Here is a 25,895-nt window from a genome sequence, read left to right as displayed (position 1 = left end):
ATCACTCCAAGACCCAGCCCTCTCCAGCCTCAGGAACAACAGCCCCACGTCCTTGCTGGCATTTCATGTGAGACTGGCAGTTTCCAGAAAATGCTTTATGTCAAGAAGAGGTGAAGTGCCCTGTGGGAACTATCTGTAAGGACTCCTATCAGAGAGCCCCAGGGCCTGCTTTCTGAGAGGCACAGGAAGGACACAGATGGTCACAACGCCGAGCACAGAATGAGGCCATGGAGTTCAGTTTATTTCTGCCCACCTCTGTCCTCATCACTGACTCAAAGAAGATCAGCTTAGAATGAGGAAATGCCTCCATCAATCCCTCCCTTTGCAAAAAGCCGGAAAACTTGCTCTACTGGATCCAATCACTTATTCAGGTATTTTGAACTCAGCTATTAGGTATGTACACATTCAGGATTACTATGTCTTTTTGATGAATTAACCCATTATTACAAAAGCTCTGTCTCTGTATATGGTAATACTCTGGTTTTCGTATACTCTGTATTTTGTCTTATAGCCATTCCAGTTTTCTTTTGATTAGTATTTCCCCATCCTTTTACTACTCGTGTTTTCCTATCCTCTTTTAGCCCAGCTGTCTATTAACGTTTAAAATGAATCTATCATAGGCAGCTTATAAACTTGAGGGTTGTTTTTTTTTTTTTTTTCTCCTCCAACCTGACAGTATCTGCCTTTTAACTGGAGTGCTTAATCCATTTACTTTTAATAAATTATTAATACAGCTGGATTAAAGTCTACGAACTTGCCAGTTGTTTTCCATTTGTCTCATCTGTTTGGTTCTTCTTTTTCCTACTTTAAAGACATCATCCACAATATACTATTTATGTTTGCTTTAAACAGTTAGCTTTTAAAGAAATTATGAAAAATTTTAGAAGTCTTTTATATTTCCGGGGCCCTTAATTTCTTAAGGAGATCCAAGTTTCCATTTGATAAGATTTTCTTTCAGCCTGAAGAATTTCTTTTGACATTTCTTTTTTTGTAAGTCAGCTGGTGACAACTTCTCTCAGCTTTTATCTGAAAATATCTTGATTTTACCCTCACTTTTAAGGATTTTTTTTGTTGGATAGAGAATTGTAGGCTGACCCCCCCCCCCCCCCCGCCAACCCCTCCCCAGCTTTAAGCTTTGCACTGTAGAGATATAATACAATTATACTTGGGCTTTGTTTCTGATGAGAAGACAGTAAAGTGTACTCATTGTTTTCCTGTACATAGTATTTATTCGCTGCCTGATTTTTAAGGTTTTTCTCTTTTATCTTTAGGTTTCAGCAACTTGATTATAATGTGTCTGGATGGGGTTTTCCACATGATTCTCCTGCGTGGGGTTTGTTGAACTTCTTGGATCTATAGGTTGATATTTTTCATCAACTTTGGAACTTTTTGGACATTATATCTTCAAATATATTTTCTTCCTCAATTTCTGTCTCTGTCTCCTTTCAAGAATCCAGGGGCGCCTGGGTGGCTCAGTCGGTTAAGCATCTGACTTCAGCTCAGGGCATGATCTCACTGTTCGTGGGTTCGAGCCCCACATCAACTTGGAGCCCGGAACCTGCTTTGGATTCTGTGTCTCCCTCTCTCTCTCTCTGCCCCTCCCCCACTCACACTCTCGCTCTCTCAAAAGTAAATAAACATCAAAAAATTAAAAACAAAAAAAGAATCCAAATACACATTTGTTAGACTGCCTGATGTCCCACAGATCGCTGAGGTTCTCACCTTTTTTCCCCAGCTTTTCTTCTCTCGGTGCCTTGTGTGGAGAGTTTCTTTTGCCCTGACTTCACACTCATGTGCTTTTTTTCCTACAATATCCAGGCTACTATTAGATCCATCTAGCGGATTTCTCATTTGGGATACTGTAGTTTTCATCTAGAATTTTTATTTTGTTCCATTTCTCTACTGGTTTATCTCCCTTTGAATTCTTTTTTTTTTTTTTTTTTAATGTTTATTTATTTTTGAGACAGACAGAGACAGAGCATGAATGGGGAGGGTCAGAGAGAGAGAGGGGAACACAGAATCCAAAGCAGCAGGCTCCAGGCTCTGAGCTGTCAGCACAGAGCCTGACATGGGGCTCGAACTCACAGACCGTGAGATCGTGACCTGAACCGAAGTCAGACGCTCAACTGACTGAGCCACCCAGGCGCCCCTCCCTTTGAATTCTTAAACATAATACTTTAAGGTCATTTGCTGCTAATTCCGTCATCTCTACCATCTCTGGGTCTCTAGAGTCTTTCCTTCTATGTCTAAGTACCTATTCTATCATATGCTGGACATGATGAATACTGAGCTGCTGAAAATCTGTTTAAAAACATTTTGTTGTGATCGGCAGTGAATTTATTGGCAGATCAGCTTTATTCTCTTGCAGCTTTTTAAGCTTTGTTGAGCCATGAGTTTAATGATGGAAGTCACTTGTTAAGAATGGTGGAACAGAGAAGTATAAGGAACCTGGGTCCTTGATGACTATGTGGAACCACCACTCCAATCCTGATTGGCCTTTTTTTATTTAATGTGATAAAGAAGTAAAGTACTATCTTGAAGGTAAGCCATTGTTATTTCTGACTTGTACTGCCAGCAGCTAAACACTCTGTTAAAAGTACTAAATATCTACTAAGTAAAGCAGGTGTTGGGAGATAAAGTAACTTACAAGTTAGATGTGGTTCTTGACCTGTCAGAGCTTACAGTCTAGAGCAGGAGGTGGCAAACTAGGGCCTGCAGGCCAAACTCATGCATTGCCTGTTTCTGTAAATAAAGTTTTCAATGGGACAGAGCCAATATTTGTTTACATATTATCTACGACTGCCTTTGTGCTATAAAGTTGAGTAGTTAAGACAGGCAGTATGGTCCACAAAACCTAAAATATTTGCCAGCTAGTTTTTTATAGAAAAAGGTTGCTGAGTCTTGTCTAGGGTAATAGTTCTCAAACATTCTGGTCTCAGGACCCCTTCACTGTCTTAAAACTTGAGGACTCCAAAGAGTTTTTGTTCATGTGAGTTTTATTTATCAATATTTACCATATTAGAATCAGAGAAAATGTGAAAACACTTATTTCTTTGAAAATAATAATAATCCCATCACATGTTAACATAAACAATGTTATAATTAAATGTTTTTAATTTATACATGTATAATTTAAATGTTTTTATAATTAAATGTTTTCTAAGTCCCCTCCAAAAACATTAGTGAGAAGAGCGGCATTACTTTATATTTTTGCAAAATTCTTTAATGTACAGCTGAAGAGAAGATAGCTAAGTCCTAAGATCTGCTTTTGCATCAGGGTGTTGCAAAATCACACAGCATGTAGCCTCTGGAAACTCCACTGTCCTCTTGTTATAGATAGAAAGTAAAAAAAGCAAATAATTTCTTAGTATTATCATGAAGTTTTGACTTTGCAGACTCACTGAGAGAATCTCAGGGACCACACTTTGAGAATGGCTGTCTAGAAAAGTCCTAGGCGGACATTAAACAAATAACATGAGGTTGGGGCACCTGGGTGGCTCAGTTGGTTAAGCGTCTGACTTCAGCTCAGGTCATGATTTCATAGCTGGTGGGTTCAAGCCCCACATCAGGCTCTGTGCTGACAGCTCAGCCTGGAGCCTGGAGTCTGCTTTGGATTCTGTGTCTCCCTCTCTCTCTGCCCTTCTCCCACTCATACTCTGTCTGTCTTTCAAAAATAAATAAACATTAAATAATTTTTTTAAAAGAAATAAATGGTATAATTAAATAATTATCATTAAACAATTGATTAAAATTTTTTTGTAATTTAAATTAAATGACAGCTCAAGCTGTCAGCACTGGGGCTGTCCCTGGGCTCGAACCCAGTAACTGGGAGATCATCACCTAAGCCGAAGTCAGCCACTTAACCAACTGAGCTACTCAAGCACCTGTAACAATTGATTTAAAAGAAAAGAATAAACACTGAACCTGGCCCCATCTGGGGAGTCAGGGAGTGATTTCTTGAGTAAATGGTGTTTCAGGCTGGGCTTGGAAAAGACAGTTAAGCAGGTGAAGGCAAGAGAGGGGAAGCTCTCCCTTCCTTCAGTGTGTCTGCTCCTCCTGCCTGGCTAAGGAAATTGGGTTAGGCTCTGGGGAAGGATCAGAAATGAGGATGACTTTCCCATGACATCCTCCCCTGGGGGGACCAAGGCAGAGATATGCTCTGGGAAACAAAGGGAAAGCTTTAACCCCAGGGTCCTCCTGACATGCCTGGAATCTATCCCAGGGACAGGGAAATCCTGATTTCTCTGGGACAAAAGCTGGTATTCTACAGATGGGGCACTATATGGAGGCCCAAATGCTGACACACAGGGGACCCAGGCAACGCAGGCCTGAGGACAGTTATCCAGGTCCTTAGGATGTGGTATCCTATGGTAACAGAGGTAGCAACATCAACCCTTAACTCACTGTCTTCCTTTAAGGCATTCAGAACCACTCGTCATCCAGATGGTTAAAGTTGTCAAAGATGTAAAGATGGTTAAAGGCTGTCAAAGTTACTGGCTGAGGGACCAGAGCAGCTCCCTTCCACCAGACTGCCTGGCCTCATCCCATTTCCCAGTTGCCCACTCTGCAAACACTCACTCTCAAACCCAGATTCTGCCAAGTTTCAAGATGGATATTGGAGGCTGCCGCTGTTCTTTTTCCCCCTGACATGCCCACCTTGGGGTGGAAAACCACCAGATTCCAGCTACCATCTCACCCCAACATCCCCACTTGAAAAAAAAAGCAGGCAGAGAAGAAAACAACCCCTGGCTGATGGAAGGCAGCTGATTCTCTTCTGTTCACAGTAATGATGCCCTAAAGTTATCAAAAACACGTAAGGAGTCTTGAGGTATTCGATAGGGCTTCTCTGTATTAGTTCCTTGAATCCTCTCAGTAACCCCATGAGATCAGTTTACATATTATTCCATTTTACAGATGAGAAACTGAAGCACAGAAAGATCTTGCAGCTGACCCAGGTGACAAAGTCAGGAAGAAGTGGAATCAGCATTAAACCCAGGCAATTTGGTTTCTAAGATTCAGCTCCTCAAATGTACATTTTACTGCCTTTCTATATTCAAAAGGACACAAGGAGTTAGTTTTTTAAAAAGTATCTGTGTAGGGGCATCTGCGTGGATCAGTCAGTTAAGCATCCAACTTTGGCTTAGGTCGTGATGTCATGGTTCGTGAGTTTGAGCTCCGCATCAGGTTCTCTGCTGTCAGCACAGAGCCTGCTTCAGATCCTGTGTCACCCCCATCCCAGCCCCTCCCCAGCTCACTCATTCTCTCTCTCTCTCAAAATAAATAAATAAACTTAAAAAGTATCTGTGTAGATGTTCAACACCGCTAATCATTAGGGAAATGCAAATCAAAACCACGAGATACCATCTCATATCCATTCAGACGGCTAATATAAAAAAACCCAGGAAATGACAAGTGTCTTGGTGGGGGTGTAGGGAAATTGGAAGCCTTGTGCACTGCTGGTGTGAAGGTAAAATGGTGCAGCCACTGTGGAAAAGAGTGTAATGGTTCCTCAAAAAATTAGAAGTAGAATTACCATATGACCCAGAAATTCCACTTCTGGGAATATATCCAAAAGATTTAAGGCAATGACAGGAATAGACATCTGTACACCCTTGTTTATAGTGGCATTCATGATAATCAAAAGGTGAAAGCAACCCATGTGTCCACGAATGGATGAGTGGATAAATATAGTATATACACATACAATGGAATACTATTCAGCCTTAAAAAGGAAAGAAATTCTGACAACTAAGGGAAATGCTAAGGGAATTATGCTAAGGGAAATAAGCCAGTCACAAAAAAGACAAATACTACATGATTCCAGTCATATGAGGTACCCAGAGCAGTCAAATTGGTAGAAACAGAAAGTAGAATGGTGTTTGTCAGGGGCTGGGGGAGAGGTGAATGAGGAGGTGAGAGTTTAATGGATATAGAGTTTCAGTTTTACAAGATGAAAAGAGTTCCCCTTAAGTGGTTAAAACGGTAAATTTTATATTTTCCCCAACCAAAAATAAATTTATGTGTTTTTCTGTTTAAAAAAAATTTTTAATGTTTATTTATTTTTGGGAGAGACAGAGATAGAGACAGAGCACGAGTGGGGCAGGGGCAGGGGCAGAGACAGGGAGACACAGACTCTGAAGCAGGCTCCGGGCTTGGAGCTGTCAGCACACAGCCTAACGTGGGGTTCAAACTCACAAACGGTGAGATCATGACCTGAGCCAAAGTCATATGCTTAACCGACTGAGCCACCCAGGAGCCCCTTTTTATTTTAGGGAGACGGAGGGACAGTGTGGGAATGTGCGAGAGGGTGAGAGGGAGAAGAGGGTGCGAGAGAATCTCAAGCAGCCTCCATTCTTAGCACAGAGCCTGACTCGGGGCTCAATTCCATTACCCTGGGATCATGACCTGAAAGAATATCAAGAGTCAGACGCCCAACCAACTGAGCCACCCAGGCACCCCAAGGATAATTTTTCAAGTTTACCTTTTAAAACATTAATTTAGGGGCACCTGGGTGGCTCAGTACATTGATCTGACTCGACTTCAGTTCAGGTCATGATCTCACGGTTTGTGGGTTCAAGCCCCACATCAGGCTCCGTGCTGACATTGCGGAGTCTAATTGGGATTCTCCCCACTCTCCACCTCACCAGCTCTCACACGTGCTCTCTCAAAATAAACATTTAAAAACAGAAGTATCCTTGTAATACACCTTAGAATGTCTATTATTATAATTACAGTAGGAATTACCCTGAATAATTTTTTTTTTTTAAGTGTGGAGGGAGTGACTACATTTCTGAACTTCTGGAACTGAGAGAGCCTTTGCAAACAGATTAAGTGCTATGGCCTTTCCCTGGTCCACATGCCAAGCCAGAAGAGGTGATTAGCAGGCTTAAACTACTGGTTTCTAATCAGAAAGTTAAAAAAAAAAATCCTTTGTCAAAGAAAACAGAACAAAGGGCCAGTAGGCCCAGGAGTTATACAATAAAAGCTGGCTCATGCTGTGTAAAAAGGCCCTTCCATCTCCTCATGGCTGTGTCCTCCTAACACCGTGCTCTTCATGACATCCAGGGCTATTGTACTGTATTGATAACACATCATTCAGTGTGGTGTGGGCTCTCACAAAGGCAGGCAGCGCCCCTGCGTGCAAGCAGGACATTTGGGAGACAAATCCCAGGAGTCGTTAGCAACTGCATCGACACTGTGAACTGTTCCCATACACTTGCCTCTCCTTCCCACACAATCCTGCTTCTCTGTCTCTCTCCAGTGTGTTGAGGATATTGGGAATACTGGAGAACAGGACTCTTTCTGAAAAGGCCTCCATGCTCACTTTTCCAAACAGCTATAGATTCTAAGAGGCCAGGGGCCAGAGAGGGAAATAGAAGAGGACAGTATGGTAGGGGGAAGGGCCCTGCTGCAGTGCCTGGGAGCTGACAGGGAGCATGTGTCCTGTGGGTCATCAAAACCTCACCTCCTCCACACACCCCGGCCATGCTACCCACCAACCACTGGGCAGCACCTCCTGTCCTCACTGCCCTACAGAGGAGGGTCTGTGGGAGCTGGCTGCCTGTGGACTCTAGGAAGGACGCAGGAACTTCCTCCAGCGCCCGGATTCCAGCCATAGCACCCTGGAGAGTGCGAGAGCTTAACTAATTCTCAAATCAGGACACATACACAAAACCCTCTGAGAAGTGGTGGAGAACTCAGCTAGTGTTAGCAATGTTACATCAATGCAAGCCAAAGACCTCCAGGAGACAAAGTGGCAGTGACGAGCACTGAGCCGTCCTGGATGGAAACCCGACTCTCTTGCCAACTTGCTGTGTGACCCTGATAAATTCCCTAACCTCCCTGGGCCTCAGCTGCTTCATTTGGAAGGCGAGGACAAGCAAAACAGTAAATGCTTATGAAATTCCTTGGTACCCAGCAGCTGTCATAACCTCCAGGAAGTTTCCACAGCATCTAACAAGACTTTTGAATATAAAATCTTGACCAAATGATAGCACAGCACTGTCCTCCTCCTACAAGTAAATCAAGTGTCATTTGAGGAGATGAGAAGAGAAAGGGAGTAGATTCAGAAATAATACCCTTATGAAGAAAGCACAAAAGAAACTCAGTAATTACCTACAACCTTAGCAGCAAACATCCAGAGGATTTGGACACAGCCCACATTAACTAGAATTGGACGCTCCCCTTTCATCAAGTCAATTTAAGAAGCATTTGCTGAGGGCCTACTGCATACTGAAGTCTCAGCTGCTCTGCCTGCCCCTAGAACTCAGCCAATCCTATCTTTTCAAAGGACCAAGGATGGTTCTTAGCCTACTTTGGACTGAGAGCAGACTGCCCTTACCCTGACCTCAGGCATCAAGAGGTCAGTGAGGTCCCCTGTGGTCATAGCCGTCTGGGATAACCGTAGAGTTGCACCAAGACCCCTACATCCTGCTGGTGCTCAAAAGTCCCCTGCCTGCCAAACACACAGAGATAAGCAAGCAGGATCAGAAGAGGGACCCTGGACTTGCAAAGCAGGTTTCATGGTGCTCAAGTGAAGAATAAGGAACTGCATCTTGTTTTTCGAGAGAGGTGATGGGCCATGTTATCAGATCACAGGCATCTGGCTCTACCTTCACTGACATGATTGAGACAGCCTGTCCAGGGCTTCTCTCTGTGTGATTTCTGTTGGGTCAACAGTTACTGGTTTGGCAAACAGCAATTCAGAGCCTTACACAGAAAATCAGTGTAGCAAACACTGAGAAACTGGCGGAAAGTACTTGTGGGAGTTCCGTGGTCCAATAGCGCTATTCTTTACCTCTCTTCCTGTCTGATGAGGTGGCTTGCGCAAGCTAGCGGCTCTGGATGTGGGGTCAGGCCGGGGCTGGCAAACTGGCCTTGAGTCTGGTCTTCTACATCAGGAGTCTCCTTGACCGGCAGGCAACAGAGCTGGACCCCCACACAGGTGGGCTGAATCCCCAGCCAATCAGAGCCATGGGCTCTCCCAGGGTCCAATGCTTGCCCTCTGGCTCCAAAACTTGACTGGATGAAGAAGAAAGGAGTCAAAAGGTGACAGACTTCCTTATCAGGAGGCTTGCAGTCCTCACCCTTTACTCTGTGACTTTCCCTTGGCCTCTCAGCTGCCTTCAGGGGTATCCATTCATTTATTAGTACCAATCAGGTGTTCGACACCACTGTGCTGGGCCTGGGAGAACACAGACACGAAAAGAATGATGGCTCCGTGGTGGGTGCATGTGACAAGGGTGCACAGAGGGGCCCTGACCAGAGCTGGGACAAGGCAGGCTCCCCACAAGAGGAGGCCCTTATGCTTAGCAGCACAGGGAGGGAGGAATAGCAGGCAGGGCACACACACTGTTCATGCAGGCGGGGAGGAGAGGGTTTCAAGTTGAAGGCATATGAGAATCCTCTGGGTAGTATATTTAAAATGCACATTCCTGAAAGCCCCAATGATATTCTGATTCAGTAGATTTCAGGTGGGGGCCCAGAAATCTGTTTTATGAGCTCCTTGGGGGAGTCTAAGGCAGGAGGTCTATGGACCACACTCTGAGAAACCCTGCTTTGAAGGAATGGAAAAAAAAAGAGCCATTTGTGGCTTTGATGGAATATTGGTTTATTTTCCTGGAATTTTCCCAAAGGGACTTTGGCCAGCTCATTAATGATTCGTTCTTCCGTCATTTTACACAGACAGACATGCCAACGTCAAACAAACTAGAAATGAACTCAGGGAGGGTGTTAGGAGCCCCCACTCACAGGGATGGCTGTCACTGTGTTCCACGAGATGACAATGGGCATCATCTCAGGAATGTGTCAGGTCAAAGTCCATGTTTACACCAAAGGCTGTCTACAGGTGAACTGGGGCCCAGAAAGCAGTGATGGGAAAGCCTCCTGGAATCTGGCCACACCTCCTCACCAACCTCACACCAGGGAAGGCAGGGCAGTCTTTAGATGTCTTTCAGACTTTCTCTGCAGCCCACAGCTGGCTCCCTGCCCCTCCTGTCCTGGGTCCCCCCTACCAGAAGCCTGGCCTCTGACACCCCAGCGCCACCTCACTCAGGCTCCTCCTAGCTTGGACCGGGGATTGCATGTTGGGGCTCTGGCTCAACCAGCCTAAGCCTCGGCCGAAGGCATTGTTTCTACTAGTACCTGTGCAGCAATATTTTTGTCCTATTCAGTGCTAGTTCCAGGGAGTCCACCATTTATTTCGCTGGCTCAAGACTCTGCCTGGGAAGCTTATGGGGGATTCCCAGCCCTCCTTGCTCTTGCCACTGGTCTCTGAGGCCTGGAACCCTGCCTTTGTGATCTCTGCCAAGTGCCTGCTGGGCTGCCTCCTTATTATGTGTTAGAGCCACAGGCACTAGCCTCCCAATGCTTCCCAACTTCCCACTGCCCCATGTTCCCAAGGACCGAGTTCGGCTACCCTGGGGACTTCCCACACAGTCTGCATCTGCTTGGACCCAGCTGCTGAATACGCTGCTGCCTCAGGACCTGCCTTTTGTCAGCAGGTGTGATCCCCTTTCAACTGACCTTCACACCCCATCCAGCTTCAATCCCTCATCCCATGCGGAGCTCTGGGAACAAGCTAAGAACTCTTTTCCACGGACAGTGTTTATAACTGGTTGTAATAATCCAGTGTTTACTGATAATACAGCTATGTGGGATACCCTACATCAGAGTTTAGTAAGAGGCACAGTCAGCCATAGAACAAAAACCAAAAATTAAGGCGAACAAACAAGCCAAGGCTATGCAATGTAGTACTGAATGGTCTGGTCAGTGCTACTCAAACACGAACGTGCGTAAGGGCCACTGAGATCTTGTTAAAATGCAGTTTCTTATGCTTGCTTCGGCAGTACACATATACTAAAATTGGAACAATGCAGAGAAGGTTAGCACGGCCCCTCCGCAATGACCCACAAATTCACGTAGCATCTCATGTTTAAAAACAAACAACAACAAAAATCAGTTTCTGATTCAGTGGGCCTGGGGTGGAGCCTGAGATTCTGCATTTTTAGCAAGATCCCAGGCGATGCTGATGTGCTGGTCCACAGCCCACACTTCCCGTAGCAAGAAGGCAGGGATCACACAAGCGAGTGGGAGTTAGCCACACAGAGGTGAGGCCAGAAGCAGAGCTCAGAATCCAGCATGTGCTCAGATACAGTAACCACCAGGTCTTACTCACTGCTACCGAATCAGAACAATCTACTCTAGAAGTTCCGAGAAAGAATGACCTGGGGATGGCCACGTGCCCACAGCCTGTCCTGAGCAGACAGTTGCTGTGGTTGGCACCACGGCATCCCTGACGCTTCCCTTGTCATGGTTTCCTGTACCAGACTGAGTCCAAGTCAAGGTCAGCTCTGTGATTTTTTCCAAACCAGCATTTCTCATACGAATTTGAAATTCTGGACACCAAGTTAGCTGTGGTTGCTGGGCTGAACGGTTATGAGACAGGCTGGGGCGGCGATAGGGGTCATCTAATGCTGTGGTAATATCATAACTGCTAACATTTTTGAGTATTTAGTCTGAGCCTTGTTGTCGGTTAAGTGCCTTACGTGGGAGAATCCATGGATTCAAAGTGAATGGCAATTTAAGAGTGAGAGCTCTGAAGCCAGACAACCCGAAACTGAACCCCAGTTTTGCCACTTTCTGTGTGACCTGGAACAAATTACATTAGCCCCCTCTATGCCTCCACCTCCTCCTCTGTAGATGGGGAGAGTTATAGTACCTCTCCTAGATAGTCAGTGTGACAGCTGGCTGAACTAATAAATATAGAATATTTAGCGTAGCACTTAGCATTCAATAAAATCCTGGCTATTATTTTCTTATGCTTAGCCTTATTTGTAGAAAACCAGGAAACTGAGGCTCAGAGATTAAGTAGGTTGCCTGAAGTTACACAGCAAGTTAGAGGCAGAACTGATTCGAAACAAGGTTTGCAAATTTATGCAATTTATTTTAGATTTGTTGTTTGTAGATTTCAGGAGGCAGCAGAAACCTCTCATGGCCTCCAGTGGCAGCTCCCACCTGCCCAGCAATGGGGGCTGCTATTCCCTTTCTTAGATTCCTGTGAAATCTAAGCTCATAGCAGCCTCTTTTTTCAAGAACCACCTCGTGTGGGCTTTTCCTGCTTTTGACTAGAACAGACTTGACTTAAAGTAGATCCCTTCCAGGCAGGAGGAGGGAGGGAGATGATGGATGAGGGAAGAGGGAAGGCCCCATGGGGCAGGTAGCATCACCCGTGGCCTGGGAGGGAGGTGGGACTTCCCCGGATATAGGCAGGGGCTGGGAAACAGGCCCACAACGGGAGAATGGCAAAGTGCAGGACATGTTTGGGCACTGCCACTAACCCAGGTGGACTACAAGCAAGAGGACCAATGAAGACAGCTCCGTAACCACAGCTAACAATGACTGGCACCTACAATGCTGTTGGGCACTGTGTAAAGTATTTTAGACAGTTTAATTTAAACTTACTGAAATTGTACGAAGTATGGTTATGTAAGGGGATGTTTTGTTTCTTATACACACATATACAGGCATTCAGACACAAAAGATACTAAACACTGAAGTATTTAGTGGCAAAGAGACATGATGTCTAACTTGAGTAATAACCAATTTACTCTTAAATGGTTTATATATATAATGGTCTTATATATTAAATTATATGCGTTTGTATATATATACAAACATACATAGACTCACAAACTTACACGTAGGGAAAATGAGAGACTATAAGGTAACTGGGTAACATAAAAATTGGTAAATGTGGGTAAAGGGTGTATGGAAATTTCTTACATTTTTGCAACTTTCCTGTAAGTTTAAAATTATATCAAAATTTACAAGATTCCAAAATGTGCATGGGAAAAAGATTTTTAAAATATCTTTAAAAATAGTATGAGGTCAATACTACTATCACCACCATCTTATTAATGAGGAAAGTGAGGCAAAGAATGAGGGATGTAGAAAATGGAGTGGGACAGCTTCGAGAGGTTTTGACTGTCAAACTCAGAAGGATGTCCCTCAGTAAACTCAGGAGGGCCCTAAAGAGTATGAAGAGAGGGGTGGTCAGCATTGGGTTATGTAAGACTAATCTGAAAGCAGGCTATAGGTTGGCTGGAGGGGGAGGCCTCTCATTTTGTCTTTATTTTCAATTAAGCTTCAATAGGAATGAACAGAAAAGGAAGGAGGTGTCAGAGTCTACAAAATAAAGGGCAGAAGAATTGGCAGTTAGATAGGAGGAAGAATCCAGATGATGAAAACAGGGGTTGCCTGTGTGTGGTGGGGGAACTGGGTAAGTGGGGACCAGGTGGGAGGGGTACCTACATTTTGCTGTACACCTTTTGGATCTTCAGAATTTGAACCATGCAGGTTTAGCATGGCACTTTCTCATGGTAATGGCAGAAAAGGCAAGAGACCAGGGCTGGATTCAGGTTTAGATCTGTGGTAGACTGACTGCATGCAGTGTTTGTGTGGACCCAGAAATGATGTCCAGCAGATAACTGGAAATGGGCATTTGAGCTTTCACTGTGGAGGAGGTAGCAGAAAGCCTGGGGTCGGTCACAGGACACTATTAGGGAAGAGCAATAGGAGATAAGGCCAAAAAATGCCTTTCCTTTCCTGCATAAGAGTGACTGCCGGGGCACCTGGGTGGCTCAGTTGGTTAAGCATCTGACTTCAGCTCAGGTCATTGTCTCATGGTTCATGAGTTTGAGCCCCGCATCAGACTCTCTTCTGTCAGTGCAGAGCCTGCTTGGGATCCTCTGCCCCCCTCTCTTCTTGTCCCTCCCCAATTCGTGCATGCTCTCACGTGGTCTCTCTCAAAAATACATAAACATTTAAAGAAAAAAAAAAGAGTGACTGCCAATAAAGGAGGTGTGTCAACACCACCACTATATGCCTGTGCATTGTTGGTTGGAATGTAAACTGGTATAGCCACTATGAAAAAACAGTATGGGGGTTCCTCAAAAAAATTAAAAGTAGAACTACCATATGACCTAGCAATCCCACCTCTGGGTATTTATTTGAAGCAAATGAAAACACTAATTCAAAAAGGTATCTGCACCCCATGCAGCATCATTTACAACAGCCAAGATATGGAAACCGATGAATGAATGGGTAAAGAAAATGTGGTGTATGTATACAATGGAATACTACCACCATAAAGAACAATGAAATATTGTGTTAATATGGATGGACCTTGAGGGCATTAAGGTAAGTGAAATAAGACAGAGAAAGATAAATACTGTATGATTTCATACGTAGAATCCAAAAACAAAACAAAACAAAACAAGCTCACAGATACAGAGAACAGATCGGTGGTTGGCAGAGGCAGGAGGTGTGGCGGGCAAAATAAGTGAAGGAGGTCAAAAGGTACAAACTTCCATTTATAAAAATAAGTCCTGGAGATATAATATACAGCATGGTGACTACAATTAACAATATTGCATTGCATTATTTGAAAACTGCTAAGAGTAAATATTAAAAGTTCTCATCACAAGAAGAAAAAATTATAACTATGTATTGATGGATGTTAACTGGACTTTTGTGATGATCATTTTGCAATATATACAAAACTGAATCATTACATTGTACACCTAAAACTAAATGTATATGTCAATTATATCTCAGCAAAATAAATAAAAATAAAGGAAAAAAAGGACATCGGTGACAGAGGAGGGGCAGCCACATTGTTAAGTCAAGGAAGATATTACTGTGTGGCTCCTGTGACCTTTCTGGAACTGTGATCAGAGCATGGGGGGGGAGGAGGGGAGAGCACTAAAACGTGAATAGGGGTTATGGAGCCAGTGGTTACAGGACTCCTGTGTTCTTCAGAGGGAGGGGTATGGGGTAGGAGCATACAGACTGAAGACTGATTCTTGGAGAGGGAACACCTGAGCACACTGGCGAGAAATCCACAGATGCCTGAAGAAAGGAAGAGATTTCTTTGCTATGAGGACCAAGAAGTAGGCCAGGTTGCAGAAGAGGCTGGAGGGATTCTAGTCCTGGTTGGGTTCAGTGGTTCTCAAACTTAAGAGGGCATCAAAATCACTTGGGGGTTCTTTTTACAAATGTGGAGTCTGAGAGTTCCACATAACCCGTAGATTCTGATTATGTTGACTGGCTGGGCCTGGAAATCTGCATCTGAGCCACTCTTAGGGGGTCTAGATGTATGCATTCAATAGACGATGCTGCCTCAGGGGAAACCTAGCTCCTTGGCCAAAGTTAAGAAGAAACCATGTTTGTTACCACTAAATTGAATGTGCAAGCTACTGACTGGAATTAAGAAAACCTGGTCAAAGAGGGAGACAGGCCATCATTATAGATGTACTTTATTTAAAAGTAAAAGCAAATTCAGTGTTTCTAATTAGTTTCTAATTACAGAACTTTACAACTTTATGGCTTGACCTCTGGTGTCATTCACAAGGTCTGCTATTTTCTTTTAAAAAATGTTTTTAAGTTTATTTATTTGAGAGAGAGAGAGTACATGCAGGCACGAGAGAGCATGGGCAGGGAAGGGGCAGAGAGAGAGAGAGAGAGAGAGAGAGAGAGAGAGACAGAGAGAGAATCCCAAGTAGGCTCTACGCTATCAGAGCAGAGCTTGATGTGGGCTTGAACTCAGGAACCACGAGATTATGACCTGAGCTGAAATCAAGAGGTAGACATTTAACCAACTGAGTCACCTAGGTGCCCCAGAAATGCTATTTTCTAACACAGGATCCTTTTCATTTTCCTAGTATGTAATTACATTATGTTTTCATTATTTCTCTATAAATTCCATGAAGGGCAATGTCTGCCTTTGGTCACTGCTGTACCCCTTTCCTAGCACAGCTCCCACCAAAAACCAAATACATGCAGGTAAGGTATTCTTTTGTTTCAATTCTACCTAATGTGCCAAAGAAGTGCAAGGTAACTCATGCCCAGCTAGAGCCAGTTTGGGCCTGAGATGACCCAAGTGACTTCTAGTGAACCCCAAACAAACATCCCACAACATGTTCCACTGGGCAAGCAAGAATGTTGCAGACCAAGCCCATGTGCTGTGAAGACACCAAGGTCCAAGAGGAACTTAATTCTTGCTAAGTCTTTTGTGCCAAAGTAATAAGAGATGGAGCTCTACTGAACACAGTCACTAAGGAAGGTGAAGAAGGATGCTGATCACCACCATGGACCAAAGAATTTGGTCAGGTCACTGAACCCTGGGGGGATTTTGTAAAACCTACTGTACTCAGAAAAACAGCTCACTCACCCTGCTTACTGAAGGAGGACATCTGCTAAAACGAGTAGAGCAAACACAAAAGTCTGGCTCTCCAAACAGACCCTGAGCACTGGAAGAAGTCGCCACTGCAGGAATCACCATAGTGAAAGGGGCTCTGGGCTGAATTACCAGGATGAAGTCAGTGTTGCTCTCCCTGACAGCCTTGCCTGACCTACAGGATGCTGAAGAACGTGCATTTTGGGGGCAGGCAGACTGATTTTGAATCCTGGTTCTGCCACTTATTAGCTTATAATCCTGGGCCAAATTTTCAAACTCCCTAAGCCTCAGTTTCCCCATCAGCAGAATGGAGATAGTATCTGTTCTTACCTCATTGGGCTGCTATGAGAATTAAATTGGAAAATGCATTCAGAGCCCACAGCCCAGACCTTGGCATAATCTAAAGTCTTAATAAATGTTAGCTATTATTAGTTCTTACCCACAGGCTATGATCTATATGGTGACAATGTCTGCACTCCCCACTCTCTTGGAGGCTCAAGGACACAGATGTATGTATGAAATCCAGACTGGGTTCTGCTGAGGTCAGACAGAAGATGCACTGGAGGCCCAACCCCCAGGCTTACATCTCCACAGCAGCTTAGACCAATTTATTCAGAAGCATTACTGCTGCAATGGGAATTTAAAGATTTTCACATTAAGGCAAAGATGAACCTAAATCTCTCTGATCCTTAACATGCCAGGAAAGAAATCACAAGACAGGTACAGAAGAGGGGAAACTGCTCAACGGGAAGGTGATTGACATCCCCCATACATCTACTTCTTCCCTTCCACAACTATTTTTTAAATACTTCCTAAATCATCTCAATTTTTCTAGGTAGAACTGTATAAATCTTTAGTTTAAAACCTTTTAGACGGTACTCTCATGTAATCTCACTGACACTCTACAAGTGCTTATGAGGAAAGACAATATTTACCTACAGTCATGGTTCTCCAATCTGGCTCTACCCTAGAAATCCTATGCCCAGACCATACCCTAGTCCAATTAAACCAGAATGTCTGGGAGTGGACCAGACATGGGTATTTTTTTTTATGTTTATTTATTTATTTTGAGAGTGGGGAGGGGCAGAGAGAGAATCCCAGCCAGGCTCTGCACTGTCAGCACAGAGCCTGACACAGGGCTCAAACTCATGAACCTGTGAGATCATGACCTGAACAAAAACCAAAAGTTGGATGCTTACCTGACTAAGCCCCCCAGGCATCTCAGACATGGGTATTTTTTAGCACTCCCCTCTTGTGAGTCCAACATGCAATCAAACTTGAGAATCACTGACTGATCCTATTGTCCCCCAGCTCCTATCGCTGTTGTGGAAAGGAGATCAAGGGTTATTATTCCCTGTGGTAGAGCAATGGAGACTAGGGCTCAGGGAAGGCAAGTGACTTGTTGCTCTGAAGAAGGGCCAGAAAGAATCTAAAACTCACAACTGAGGAGCATTCATCTCCTGGCTCAGCGCACTCCTATAGCATGCCAGCCCCTGGGCTACCTGATAACCACGGATGGAGAACACCCAGGTAGTCAAGCTGTTCTACTACAGAAGGTACATGGGGAAGGCCTTTCTAAACTTCATTTGTGAACTGAAGCTTGAAGAAAAGATGCTGAGCAAAGGTGGGGCCTGCTGAAGGTCCAGCTTGGACAAAATAAGATTGGAGATGATACTAAAATGTTCGTAAGGCAATGAAGACCATTTCAGTTGGTTGCACCTACCTGGGCTCAGAAGGTTCTTCAAATCTGGTCAATTTTTGCCTGTGACCACTAACAAAATATCTTAGGTCATTCTGCCTGCAAACATTTGGCCAGTGGTTCCCAGATTTGAAGGGGCAGCAGAGTCACTGGGAGGGCCCTTTAAAGATCACAGGGCTCCACTCCCAGAGTTTTTGATTCAGTAGGGCAAAGGTGGACATGAGAATCTGTGTTTCTAACAAGTTCCTAGGAGAAGCTGATATGCTTGCTAGTCTGGGACCACATTTTGACAACTTGGTCTGGGTGACCAGTGAGGAGGCTGATGAAATACCCAGGGTCTCCACTGGCAGCTGGCAAATGTTTATGTCGGCGATGGAACTAAAGCACTCAGGCTGGTTTTGAAACTCCCTCAGCTGTGAAGATATCTTTTAATAGTCCTATCTAGCAAAAGTCATTGTTTACTGGAAAGATGTTTATCTCTTAAATAAGATCAGATTTTTCAGAGAAACAAAAAGAAAGTGGTTTATGTCCAAAAGACCTGGTACTCTAAATATATGAATTGAGCAGTGACTATATAATGATCGATAAAGCTATAAAATATACTGAGGAGGCCTTAATTGCTGCATTTAGAACTATCCAAAAAGTGGAACTTGAATATAATGAGACACCTCTATTTTGGTATTGGTCAACCCTATGAAGTATGTTCTAACTTATTCTCATTTTGCCAGTGAAGAAATTGAGGCTCAGGAGGGTTTACATAACTTAACCGAGGTCACGGAACTTGTGACAAGGTGACAAGGATGGGATGTAAAATCCAAATTGTGGTCAAGGGGACCAGCACAAACAATGCCTCCCTAGAGGGTTTGTGAGGATTCAGTGAGAAGAGGGACTTACCTCTTCCACACACCTCTGCTACACTCCTTAGGGTTGAAGTAGGACTGGGTGGATGGCATAAGTTCCCAGGGGTGAAGGAGCCCAGTGACCCTTTCTCCACTCTTTCTCCGCAGAGCAGCTCAGCACTGATGTCCTCTGATTCTCTCCAGAGTATGGATACATAAATGCTATACATTCTAATGTGAAGAGAAGTCCTTCTGGCTTCTGGAATCCCCTTAGACTTCCTGCTTCCCTGTACTTTATTTCACAATGGAGGAGAAAACCATTCCACATTTTGCCATCACTGGGCTTCAGGTTAGCAAAAGACCTAGAACAACTGGTGTGCTCTGAGCAATCAGAGCTATGCAGGTAAACAGTGCTTGCTTATGAAACCACTTCCTTTAGCATAAGAAGGAGGGCTGGGTTACCTCACCAGCTGTCTTCAGTTCCCCTATCTATAAAACAGGAATAATATGGTACTCTCTCCCAGGTTAATGTGAAGAGTCAATGAGCCAAATGCCAGTGGCTCTGCAAAGTATAGAGCAAAGACCCTCAGAATCACCTGGGGACTTGATGGAAATGCAAATTTCCAGGCCCCACAGCAGCCCTACTGAGTAGAGTTGGGGGGTGGGGGAGGAGGTGGGACTTGGGGAGTGGGGTTTAACAAGGCCTCCAGGGGGTTCTGAGGCTTCCCCATGTTGACAACCTCTGCTCTAAAGTCTAAGTTCCATGAGGACAGGATTTTTGTTGGTCCAATCACTGCTGAGTCTCCAGTGCTGGGACAATGCCTTATATATTACAGGCACCCTATCCTTTTACAGGCACTCAATAAATATTTCTGATTAAAGGAGTTCAGATGAAACAGGGGAGGAAGGAAACCAAGGTTCAGAGAGCCTGGCGTTTCCAACTATATTTGCCCAGCTTGATGACTCTCTCACTAATTTGTAGTAAATATTACGAGTTGGACACTGACTGTCATGTCTCACTCTCGCATTTCTAGCTCTTAGCGCACGCAGTGCCCAGCTCATCGGAACAGGCTCTTGGCAACACCCTACTGAAGGCACAAATGTCTCCAGTTCCAAAGCTAAATTCACAGCACAACTGCCAACAGGTGCGGCGGACAGGTCTGTCCCTCCATCTTCCTAAGATGGGGAAAAGAATTCTAGAGAACACCAAGCCCCCAGTTATAATGCAACTTATCTGTTCAACTATTTGCCCTTCTCCCTTGCCCAAGGGTACACCCTGCTGCAGCAGGGACTTTGCTCTGATCCTCAGCACTAGCAACGGAGCCTGAAGCCCAGTAGGCACTCAATAAATACCTGCTGAATGAATGGCCAACCCCTGGCTGGGTGGGACGAGATAAATACCAATGCCCTTCTGCACCACCACCATGCTAAAATCAGCAGGTTCTCAAACAGCTCTCAAACAGTCCTGGGGGTGAAGAGGAGGGGGGAGGCACTTCTCGAGCGAAGAGACATGGTATCAAGCAGTTACAAATGAATTCCAGATACCTCCAGTTTTTGCATCAGCCTTTTTAGTTCTGCCATGACAACTGCAATTCATTACCCCTGCTTCACACACAGCCCTGGTGCCAGCTCACTGGCAAGAGTCACTTCACTCCAGAAATTCCAAAGAAGGGCTTGTCTCCGATAAGACTAGGGTAAAAGAATTTATTGACTTATTTATATAATGAGGGCTGCCAAGGTGGTTTGCAAGCTCTGATGTCAATCTGGCTCAGATGAGCCCTGGCTTACAGGAAGACACTTGAGTTGGTAAGGAAGGAACAATGGTTCCTGTTCCTCTACCAATGCACAGGAGGGCAAACGAGCCTGACAAGTAACAGCTCCCATTAGAAAGCCTCATGTGCACTAAGCACTGGGCTAAGAATTGACCTGTCTGGTGTCATTTCATCCTCCGGGGGTAGGTAGGTCCTACTCTGAGAAGAAACTTGTTCAAGGTCACTTACTACGTGTAATGATGGGGCCAGAACTTGATTTGGTGCCCTGTGAAGATCTTTATGAAGACCTTATCTACTTGCAGGGAATAGCGTGGAACGTCAGACCAATGTTGGGCTGGAAGCACACATTTTCCTCCACAGAGAACAAGACGCTGATAGGTGTGTTTCTGTTGGTTTCTCTGTAGTTAGAAAGGTCCTCTTCCCTCTGCTTCCCCTCCTCTCCAAATTTATTGATTGTGCAGTGGTGCAAAGAGTTAAGGCTTTGAAATCAGATGGGCCTAGATTCAGATTCTTTTTTTTTTTTTTTAATTTTTTTTTTAACGTTTATTTATTTTTCAGACAGAGAGAGACAGCATGAACAGGGGAGGAGCAGAGAGAGAGGGGGACACAGAATCTGAAACAGGCTCCAGGCTCTGAGCTGTCAGCACAGAGCCCGACGTGGGGCTCAAACTCACGGACCGTGAGATCATGACCTGAGCCGAAGTCGGATGCTTAACCAACTGAGCCACCCAGGCGCCCCTAGATTCAGATTCTAATTCTGCCTCATTCTACCTGTGTGACCTTAAATTTAACACTTGACCATTCTTAGCCTCAGTTTCCCCATTTGCAAAATGCCAGGAATATACAATGAGCACGTGACAGATACTAGATAACGATGATTAAATATAACTATTATTATCCTCATTACCACCAATGTTAATGCCAGTTATTGTTCTTGTTGCTAGTAATACAAAGACAAACCACGCACTTGGAAGAAATTCCTGGAATACAAAGTGAAATGCTAAGAGTCCTATCTAAGAAAAGCCACCACAGATGTTCGATCAGAAGGCTATCCCAAGGTCACCTCATCCTAGCAGCCACCTGATGCCTGTATCTTGCTATTTTATCCTTCCAAGTCAGGTACCAGTCAGTGGATCCTAAGGCTGCCCCAGTGACCAATGAAACAAGTAACCACCACTGGGCAGGGAGGAAGACAGTGTGGGGACAGCTGGGCTGCTACGGAACCAGGCCCAGCAACAGCAGGCAGCCGGCTGGGGAAAGTCAGCAGCTGCCGCTGGCCTGGTGTCCTGGCTGCCAGAGTGTGATGAATGGAGCAGGGGAAGAAAAAAGGCAACAAAGGTGTCCCTAATCTTGATGCAGCTTCACTTTTTTTCTGGCTGACCATTGAGTGAGAACTTAAGCCACGGTCTTTTTTCTTTGGCAGACATTTGAAACTGAAAGATCCCATTTCTTTCTACCGGCGAGATGTCATGGGTAGAAGCACTGAGGAGGCGAATGGGGCTGGGGAGGTGGGGTGGGGGCGGTAGGGGGAAGGGGAGGATGTGACCCACGGCACTTGTCCATTTTTCCCTTCCTTCTCACTCTCTCTTCTCCATCCCCCACTGTGTCCAGCATCTTTATAGAATGTTCTATGTTCTCCCAACACAGCAACACTAAACGCCTGTCCCTGTCTCAATTATTTTGGCAAGAGGTTTACTGCTCAGGAGCTGGAGGCTTAATGGCCTGCTGGCGAAGGTTAAATAACAAAACACCACTGTATCCAGTTTCTGGGTTTTCTCTTCTTTTATCTCACTCTGAAACAGGGATTCAAGGCAGCCGAGAAGCCCGTCAGCAGCAAGCAGGGACTCTCGCTGTTCTGCCTAAGGGTTTGTAGCCGGCTGGCCCTCTCCATACTGGGAGACGCAGGGCATGTGAATTTTTCACACACACACTCAGCCCAGATCCAGCCATCTGCCCTTGTCCAAGTGGAAGCACTAGGAGATGTCACCCAAGCCATTTCTCCAAGGGAAGTGGGGGTCTTATCCAGGGCCCCTCACTGAGCTGGGGATGTAGATCCTCACTGCCTGGAGGCAGGCATGGCCAGAGAGAACTCCTGACAGTCAGCATGGACTGCCAACTGCACCTGAATTGGCAACCCCTAAAATGCCACCAAAACCTGACCAAGACTTCTTCTATCCAAGATGCTGTGTGGCAGCACGCAAGCCACCTTCCAACTCCCATTTCTTTGAGCCTTGTCTCCCCTTATGTGCACCTGAGCTTGGTGTTCCTACCCTTGCAGTAACTAAGGCAACCTGATTCTCTTCTCTTCAAAAGAGCAGTGTTTCATAGCTACCTGGGATCCCAGGGGATTGGAGAATCAGGTCAGTTCGGCTAGGCAAAAAGCCGGAGGGGTGGTGACAGAGAGTAGCTGCCTTGGCTACTAATTCCCTGGCCATCGAGAACATTTACCCAAGCGACTTGGAAACGACTTTGAGCTCTCAACACACACTGTATCCTTTAGAGTTTCTCTGCCTCCATCTCTGCTCTCTCCTTCCCAGAGCTCTGGTTAGCTGGCTGCTCCCAGAAGGTGGGGGGGGGGGGGGGGGGAGGGAGGGGGGCGGGGTGTGCCCAACAGTCTCCTAATTCCCCGAGGATTTCATGGGCTTCTCTGATCAAGCCTCCTCTGCAACACAGCTCCCTGAGAACCCTAGCAAGTTTTCCACCTTATTGACAGGGGACTCTGGAGTAGCTACAGCAAACATGAGTGTGGATTTAAGAGTCCAACTACCTGGCTTCCAATCTGGGGTGCAGCACCTCCCAGTGACCTTGACCAAGTTAATCTTTCTAAGTCTCAGTTTCCTCATCTGAAAATGAAAATAACAGTACTTACCGCACAAGGTTGGCAAAGGGATGGCATGTGATAATAGAAAAGGCTCAGCCCAGTGTGTAGCATAAATTCAGTATCCTAGGACACAACTAACCAACAGTCGTGACAGCATGAAAGAAACCTGCTGGTCTACACCACCAGAAAGGATTATGGAAAATAACTGAGCCACAAGCATAAAATATTCCCAAAATATTATGTGGGTGAGGAGAAACTGGATCTGATTTTTAGGGAAAAGTTTACATAAGAGAAAGAGGGAAAAAGATCTTTCCTAAAGATTCAAGGTGTGACCTTGGGCAAGTCACTTGTCTCTGAGTCTTAGTTTCATCAGTGAAATGAGAGGGCTGGGTTACAAGAGCAGAAAGGTCCTTCCCAGCTGAAAACTGGGGAGAGAGCTGGGCAGAGAGTCTCCATTTGACACAAGTGTTTCACAGGCATTTTCTAATAAAAGCTAAAAGAACTAGCGTTCCCACGTACCTCATGGGTATCAGGCTCCGTGCTAACTGCCCTATCTGATTTAGCTTATTTAATGTCCATAACATTATGGACAACTATATGTATGTCTCTATCACAGAACAGACAAAACTAAGGCTCAGAGGGAATATGCGACTTGCCAAGGTCACTCAGGTAGCAAGTAGCAGATCCAAAATGCCAGGATTCATTTTTTTTAACGTTTACTTATTTTTGAGAGAGAGAGAGAGAGAGAGAGAGAGCGTGCACCTGTGAGCAGGGGAGGGGCAGAGAGAGAGAGGGAGAGAGAGAATCCCAAGTGGGCTCCCTGCTGTCAGCCCAGAACCTGACCCAGAGCTTGAACCCATGAACTGTGAGAGCACGAGCCGAGCCAAAAACCAACAGTCAGATGCTTTAACCAACTGACCACCCAGGCACCCCAAGATGCCAGGATTCAAAGGCTCACCCTCTTTCCGTTGTCCATACTTGCTCTCTGGTTAACTGTGGCCTGATCACACCAGAATGGTACAGGTAAGTGAAATCATGCTTGTCCTCGCTCCATTCCCCAAGGCCAAATTCCTTAGGCAAGGGAGCACAGGCCTTGCTTCAGCAACTAATTCAGTAGGCAGCTGAGTAGTCCAGTGGTTAGAAATGCATTTTCTGGTATCAGTGTACCTAGCATTGGCATTACAGCTTCAGGCAAGTTGAGTGGCTTTCACCAAACTCAACCCCGCCAGCCTCAGTTTCCCCATTGTACCTATTCGCAGTGTTATTAGAGGGATTAAAGGAAATCACCCATGTACTCAGCAGACTGCCTGAATATAATAAATGCTCAGTCGTTATTTCCTACCCAGCTAAACAGAAGAGCATATAGGCAGTGATGAGCAGTTTTGAAATTAATCTATGGCAGGAGTATGGCAGGGGTCCAAGAGCCCCCTGAAATGATGTGCCAAAATTATGCACTTGCACTTTCCTTCAGGAAGCATTTTTTTTTTAATTTGCATACAAGTTAGTTAGCCTATAGCGCAACAATGATTTCAGGAGGAGAACTGTGCTTCATCTCCTACATAGTAACACCCAGTGCTCATCCCAACAAGTGTCCTCCTTAATGCCCCTTGCCCATTTAGCCCATCACCCCAACCCACAACCCCTCCAGGGCCCTCAGTTTGTTTTCTATATTTAAGAGTCTCTTATATTTTGCACCGCCTCCCTGTTTTTATATTATTTTTGCTTCCCTTCCCTTATGTTCATCTGTTTTGTATCTTAAATGTTCAGGAAGCATCTTTAACCTTTGTCAGATTCTCATAAGGGCCTGTGGCCAGAAGGAGGTTAAGAGCTTAAGACTGTAGACCAACTTCCTACAATATAAATCATTTCTGAAATAACAAGGTTACTAGCAAAAGTTCCTCCTATCATGAGAGAAGTTGCTGGGTCCTCTTGACATGGCCTCTTAGCCATGTGGGCCTCCGGCACTTATCACATAGCCCCAGAAACTGTGCCTACAGAGTTCCCAGGTGGTTCCTGGAAGAAGGTCTGAACACACACCACAGATTAAGCAGGAATTAGGCTTCAAGAACCTTCTCTGGCAGGACCAGTTCAAACAACCCATTCTTCCTCGGAGAACAATCAGCATATTTGTTTTTGCATACCACTAAGTTAAATACACAAGGAATGCTGGCCCTTTGCTGGGAGCTCCCAGAAGCACCCAGAGCCATTCTGCTAAAGGAACAGTGCTCCAAAGGGCTGGGGAGACCTGAGCCGCAGCACCTGATTCCCCACAGGCCCGGCACCTTCCCAGGCCAGCCTGTGGTGCTGCTGGAGCCTTTGGCCCAGTAGGCAGGGCCCAAGCTGCCCACTGGACCCTCTCCGGTTGTTGGGACAACCGTCCTCAGGAATTTCGGCCTCCCAGTCTTGCCCTGGGTGAGAAGGGAAGAGAGTTGGCAAGGCCGCCTGCCTGGCTGCTCTTCCGACCCGCTGGTGAAAGGGGAAGCTGAAAACTGGATTCCCTACCCCCAGTAGCCTCCATGCCGGACAG

General features: G+C 45.2%; 1 protein-coding gene and 1 non-coding gene across 2 annotated transcripts in view; one reads left to right on the top strand and one right to left on the bottom strand.

The window, feature by feature from the left end:
- WWC1 (WW and C2 domain containing 1) overlaps positions 1 to 25,895 on the bottom strand; it is a 154,452-nt gene that overhangs the window by 125,178 nt on the left and 3,379 nt on the right. The gene's annotated exons all lie outside the window — the stretch shown is intronic.
- On the top strand, positions 10,834 to 10,937 carry LOC132682561 (U6 spliceosomal RNA). Its single transcript, XR_009611743.1, has one exon. It is a non-coding gene; the product is annotated as a U6 spliceosomal RNA (small nuclear RNA).

This window comes from Panthera onca, chromosome A1, assembly GCF_046562875.1.
Source record: "Panthera onca isolate mPanOnc1 chromosome A1, mPanOnc1 haplotype 2, whole genome shotgun sequence".
Taxonomy (NCBI): Eukaryota; Metazoa; Chordata; class Mammalia; order Carnivora; family Felidae; genus Panthera; species Panthera onca.
The sequence above is the reverse complement of the archived record's forward strand: the minus strand, read 5'-3'. Positions and strand labels throughout refer to the sequence as shown.